This window comes from Heterocephalus glaber, unplaced genomic scaffold, assembly GCF_053883595.1.
Source record: "Heterocephalus glaber isolate CG9 unplaced genomic scaffold, H.glaber_assembly_v1.0 deba00000896, whole genome shotgun sequence".
In the NCBI taxonomy this organism is placed as follows: Eukaryota; Metazoa; Chordata; class Mammalia; order Rodentia; family Bathyergidae; genus Heterocephalus; species Heterocephalus glaber.
Genome location: NW_028258170.1, coordinates 1,646,048 through 1,652,061, shown reverse-complemented (window position 1 = coordinate 1,652,061; position 6,014 = coordinate 1,646,048). Strand labels below are relative to the sequence as shown.

Sequence of the window (6,014 nt, the reverse complement as noted above, 5' to 3'; positions counted from 1 at the left end):
GTAGCCCTTCACTAAACCCCTTACCTAAAATATGTCCTTTCATAGTAATAGTGTGATTTTTAATGGATGGAATAATTTATTAATTTGAAATTTATAGATTTATATTACCTTTGATTTGATAGAAATTTTAGTGATTAGGTTAGATGTTGTCCTGAATTCAAAATAAATAAATAAATCTACAAAGGCTTTTTCCTGACTCTCCTCTGTTGTCATTTACAGAGCTTCTTTCCTATTTTATTTATAACCTTAAGATCAAAAGAATCTATCCTTTATCCATATACAAGGCAATGCCTCACAAGTATGTAACAAATTAATTTCTTCTGGAAGGTCATTATTTGTTTTGAAAAGTTAGTATTGATAATGTTCAATTTATAATTAGCATGTTCCTGGAAGAAGTGTATATATTACCTCCCGGAAGGGACACACATACACACACACACACACACACACACACACACACACACATGCACTCACAAACACACAATTTTCCAGGGGAGAGTTAAAACATAAAACTTACATATTTTACCATAAGATGAAAAAAATCACATGCATGGCCTAGAAAATTTACTACCCAGTCTATTAATTAGTTATTATCCAGAACTATGGGGTTGGGCCAGGGATTTAGCTCAGTGGTTTCACCACCTGCTGTGCAAGTGCAAGGACCTGAGTTCAATCCCTGGTACCAAAAAACCCCACCCCAGAACCATGGGGTTTATGTGTTTCCTAGATTGTTTTATTACAGTAAATTTATAATCAGGATTAGTGAGTCAACTATATAATTTCAAACATGATCTCTACAGCTAGCATGGAAATACCTTTGATGGAGTTGACCAAATCCCCTTGGACACAGGCAAGTTCAGCACCACTGTGTGAGGTGACTCCTCACCTTCTGGGCTCTGTCCTTCATGGATTTATTCCTCAGGCTGTAGATCAGGGGTTCAGCATGGGGATGCCCCTGTGTAGACACAGAGCCCACTTTGACTGTGAGCCATGAGGTCTTGGAGCTGGGCACACAGTAGAGGAAGAAGATGGTGCCCTGGAACATGCTGGTGGTCCTCAGTAAGGAGGCCCAGGTAAAGAAAGCTTTTTTTATGACAGGGATGACAAGGAAAGTATAAGTAGTGAGGATGACGATCAGGCTGCTCACCTCACTGAATACAGCAGTGGCCAAACAAAGCATGTGGCTGACAGAGGGGTCTGAGCAGGAGACAGAGATGATGACCAAGTGCTCACAGACAAAATGATTGATAACGTTGGACCCACAGAAGGACAGTGCCAAGAGAAAGCCAGGGAGTGCCAAGGAAGAGACTATTTCCCACATGTAGGGCAAAGCGACCAGCAAGGCACACAGCTTTGGGGAGGTGATGACTGTGCAGTGAAGAGGGTTACAACTGCCACAAATTGGTCATAGGCCATCACTGCCAACATGAATGTTTCTGCCATGCACATGTGCAAGCTGAGAAGAACGCAGGATGTAGGACATAGTTCTGTCTTTCACATCCAAGTTCTCCAGCAGTTTGGGTGTGACAGTAGTGGGATAACAGAAATCAATGAAGGACAGGTGACTGAGAAAAAGATACATGGGGCTGTGGAGTCTGGGATTGAACCTGATGGTCAGGATCATGCCCAGGTTCCCCAGCACAGTGACGGTCTGTGTAGTCAGCCAGGAACACCAGGAACAGGGGCACCTGTAGGTGCGGATACTCAGAGAAGCCCAGGAGGATGAAAGTGACTTTGAATTTCCTTCAGCTAACAACATGATTGCTGGTGTAGAAGATCTGAAATAATGATAACAAAAATAATAATGGAAATGATTCAGTGCACTTATATATTAATTACTTTATATAGTCTATGGCCATACCACCCTGAACATGCCCAATCTCATCTTATTACTTTATATAAAACATTGTGCTCAAGCATTAGAATATGTCCATTTAAATATCCAAATAATAGCAGGATTTATAAATCAAGGACCTTCATATACTTAGGTAAAAAAATGTGGTATGTGTAAGACAAAGAATCTGGGTGAGGCTGGCAGCTTCTTAGTGAAGAGGTAAGTGTTGCAGATTTTGAATGGAGGAAGTTCAATGGAGCAGTTTTCCTTAGGAGAGAAAGAAAGCCTCTGCAGTGTTACGGAAGATAAATTTTTCATAGTTCCACTATTCTTTTTATAAATAGCAATAACAGAATAATTACTAGGAAGGTGGCACTAAAAACCATGAAATAAGGCTGAGGAGAAGAAAAGTGTAGAGTGGGAGGGTACTGCTACAGTTAGGACATTCAGACAGGAGATCACAGGAAAGAAAGTTTTCATGAGTCCACACAGCAAGTTATGAGATCTGAAAGTGAAAAAATAACAAGTGGCTTGGGAGAATTAATATCTTCACATTCATCAGGAGATTGCTGTCATTCTTTAAATGACAAGTGTGGAAAACAAGGAAGACTCCTTTTAGACACACTTATTTGATAAACTAATTCTTAATCTTCCAGTCATTCAAAAACCATCAGAATTCTGTTGCCTAGTCCCTTATACAAACAATTGGTCTAGATTAGTCTAACAAGAAATATTTTTGTGCTGAAGGTTGTGAATCAGTCTCAGAAGCAAATATGAAGGACTAGTAAGTTGAGATAAAGTGTGCATCCCTGATACTCATATGTTATCTTGTGTTGCTATAGAAAGCATTTAACTGTCTGTATGCACTTCATAGCATCATGTGTCATACCTTAAATATACATGGTAACATTTATTTTTAAACAGGAAATTTAAAAAGTAACACTTACATTGCATTAATAATGTGTCCAGATATGGTTTTCAGGAACACTTGTTTCTACTAATACTCCATAGATATAAAAACAATTATAAAGTATTGATTTTACACCTCATTTATATTTTCACTTTTAAAAAGATGACAAACTCTCAGTTTTTCAACACTTTCAACATTTATCATATGGTTTTCTCTCTGTTTAGGGAGGCAAAACCAAAATGTTTTACAATTAAGCATTGATGCTTTGAAAAATCTCATCAACAATCATTTTATAAACTCTCTTGGCAAATGCATGAAACTACCATCCACTGTAGATTGAAGTTATGCTACATTGAAACAGGCAACATATTCTTGACAGAGGTTTGGACACAAAGAGTGGTACCAGCTGACCATGGGCTGAAATCAGGAGCAAAATTTAACCTCTCCTCCTTCACATTGAGGATGTCAAGTGTTTTGTACCAGTGACAGAAAACCTGAGTAATACAATGCCTTTGTTTCTCAAATGGCAAACCAGTGGATTCAGCACTGAAATGATAATGGCATAGAAAGGTGAGAAAAATTTAGCAGTGCTGGGGAAATACTGGGAACTGGTCACAGGAATGATGAACAGAGCAGTCACAGTTTGTCAGGGAGAAGAGAAACTTGGGTTACATCCATGGTAAAACTAAACATTAAGCCACGTGCAAATGCCTTCAGACCACAGCTACATTCTGGAAAGGGCTACAGATGGTGACACAAAGACCTCAAGCCATGACAATGAAGACCAAGCATTCTGTACCTGCAAATGGGGAGAAAAGCTGCTTAGAATCTGGAGGGCACACCCACAATAGGCACATTATTTGTCTTCTGATAAGAAATTGATAAGCATTTTGGGGAAAATGAGGAATAACTATGGTCTACTCTGTCTAGGGTGCTAACGTTCATAGCACCACAAGGGTCAGTAAGTATCAGGTGTGAGTCTATCTTCACAGAATGAAATGTGGGGTATTTCTTAAGATGCTCAAACAAGCTTACTAAGCTAATAAGCCAATTTTTCTATATCTTTGGATTTTGTCTCAATTCCTGATCTGAAACAAGCACTCAATCTAAATTACCTGACTGTATGATGTTGGTAAAAATCTTCATTATGAGTTAACTTCTAATCAAATCAAATTAGTATATCACTTCATGGTTTATGTATTATGATCACATAAAAATAATTAGCTGCCAAATATTTGTATTTTAGAAAAACTTATGGTGTTCTTTCTGTATTATTTCAATCACTGCTTTTAGAAAATTAAACTATTTTTGGAAATTGAAGGAATTTTACATTTACCTCAAAAAACAATTTGGTCTTGACTTTGGAGGATGGACATGGAAATATATAAAAGTAATAAACAAGCAAAGCATCTAGTTATGATATTTGTATTACCTCAGGGACCGCAAAAGAATTTTTAAAAGTTTCTGGCTCAATCCCTCATTTTTGTAATAAATACCATGATATCCCCAATTCAAAGGGCTTTGTTTATCTCAGTTCATCAGTAAAATCCTTCTATGATACCAGCACAAGAAAGCCTCTGGGTGACCAGAAGGCTGAGCACTTACTTCTTTAAGGTATTCCCTGACCTTATCATGTAGAAGAATGTCAGCAGGATGTAGTACCACTGTGAGGCATGGTGATTCTTTCTCTCCTTACTGAGGGATCTAACTCAGGACTTTGCACTTGCCAGGAAGGCTTGGTGCCACTGATCTAGGTCCCCGCCCAAGAATTTCTCACTCTTATGCATGTTTTTGAAATGAACAATTTATTTAGAAACATAAAGCATTGCTATAGCTTTAGCAACACTTTGGTTTCCATCTTATATTGCCCTGAGTTGGATGTGTGAATTTGTGAAATTTAATATTTATTATCTTGACCTTGTATGCTATAACCATGACAACAGACAGTTCACACTGTTTCTGTGATTAAATTTAGAAAATTGTCTACCTATGTGTGTTGATGTATCTATTAATCTGTCAGAAAATCTATCCATCCATCCATCCATCTATCCATCCACCTCTTTGTTTTCTCTTTGGAGAAACTGAGAGAAAGCTCCAACAATTAGCTTCACAAATCAGTTTTAATTCTCCCAACAATTTCTCTCATTCTAAGGTTATAATGGTTATTATATATAATAAATAATGTTTGTTATATAAAATATTCAAAAACTTTATGTATAACACAGATATTTTTCACAAAGATGATAAACCTCCCAAGGCCATTGTTATTTAAACTAGAGAGAACTGTTGCATAGAGTGTGAATCCAACAGGTGGAGGAACCGGATTGTAAACCAAGATCCTCACTCCAAAATATTTTCATATATTAGCTTCGCATAAGACAGATTAATATCAGCTCCACATTTTGCTTTGGACTCATTTTTTATTTAGGCTCAGAGTAACATGACAAGGCCATTTAGCAAGTATTCTACATTTTGAGTGAAACTTGAGATGCATTACTAAAGGACACATATGCTTTCCCCTCTATGTGTGGTTTTGCACACAGATTCACAAAGCTGAGTCACAGAATCATAAAGCCCTTCCAGCAATGACAGAAGTTACTGACAAAGGAGGGAACTGTTTTATAGTGGCTCACATGAATAATTTTATTTATACAACATAAACATTTGACACATATGTCATGACACTGTTAATAATTCAAAGATTTTAAATATACCATTTCCAAAGGGCACCTACAGAATAATGAACAATGTTAATACCATTGCAATTATTTTTTCAAAAACACAACAGCAGTAATAATAGAAATACTATTAGAGCTAATATGAATATATGCTTTCAAATTTCTAATATATATGTGTGTGTAGATATATAGATTATATAATGAAAATTTTATGTACTAATTTTTATTTCATATACAGTGTTATAATAATCAATTATCCACCTGATTCTCAAGTCTAATAAGTCTGACATCTTGTGGGTGCATTGGTAGTCTGAGATACAAGGGGGCAAATTGTTTAGTTCCAATAAGGTCACAAAGGTGTTAAACTGCTGTTTGTATAGATCTATTTACAGCTCCCCTGGCCTGAGGCCCAGCAGAATGCCCTGCCTCAGTTCACACCCAGATGGAATCCAAGCCAGGGTTGTGTTTTGCATGCAGCCAGGTGGAGAGTTCTCTCCTGTTCAGGTGAGGAGCAGACTGCTCTGTGCCTGCCACAGCTAACTGGATAGTGCTCTGCTTCAGGAGCTAGGGAATACATTGTACTCAGTGTAGT

The 6,014-nt window shown here is 37.4% G+C and overlaps 1 pseudogene; it reads right to left on the bottom strand.

Annotated features, from left to right (window-relative positions):
• Nucleotides 1–856: 856 nt before the first annotated feature.
• LOC101710470 (olfactory receptor 5D3-like) lies at nucleotides 857–1,759 on the bottom strand (annotated as a pseudogene).
• Nucleotides 1,760–6,014: the final 4,255 nt, after the last annotated feature.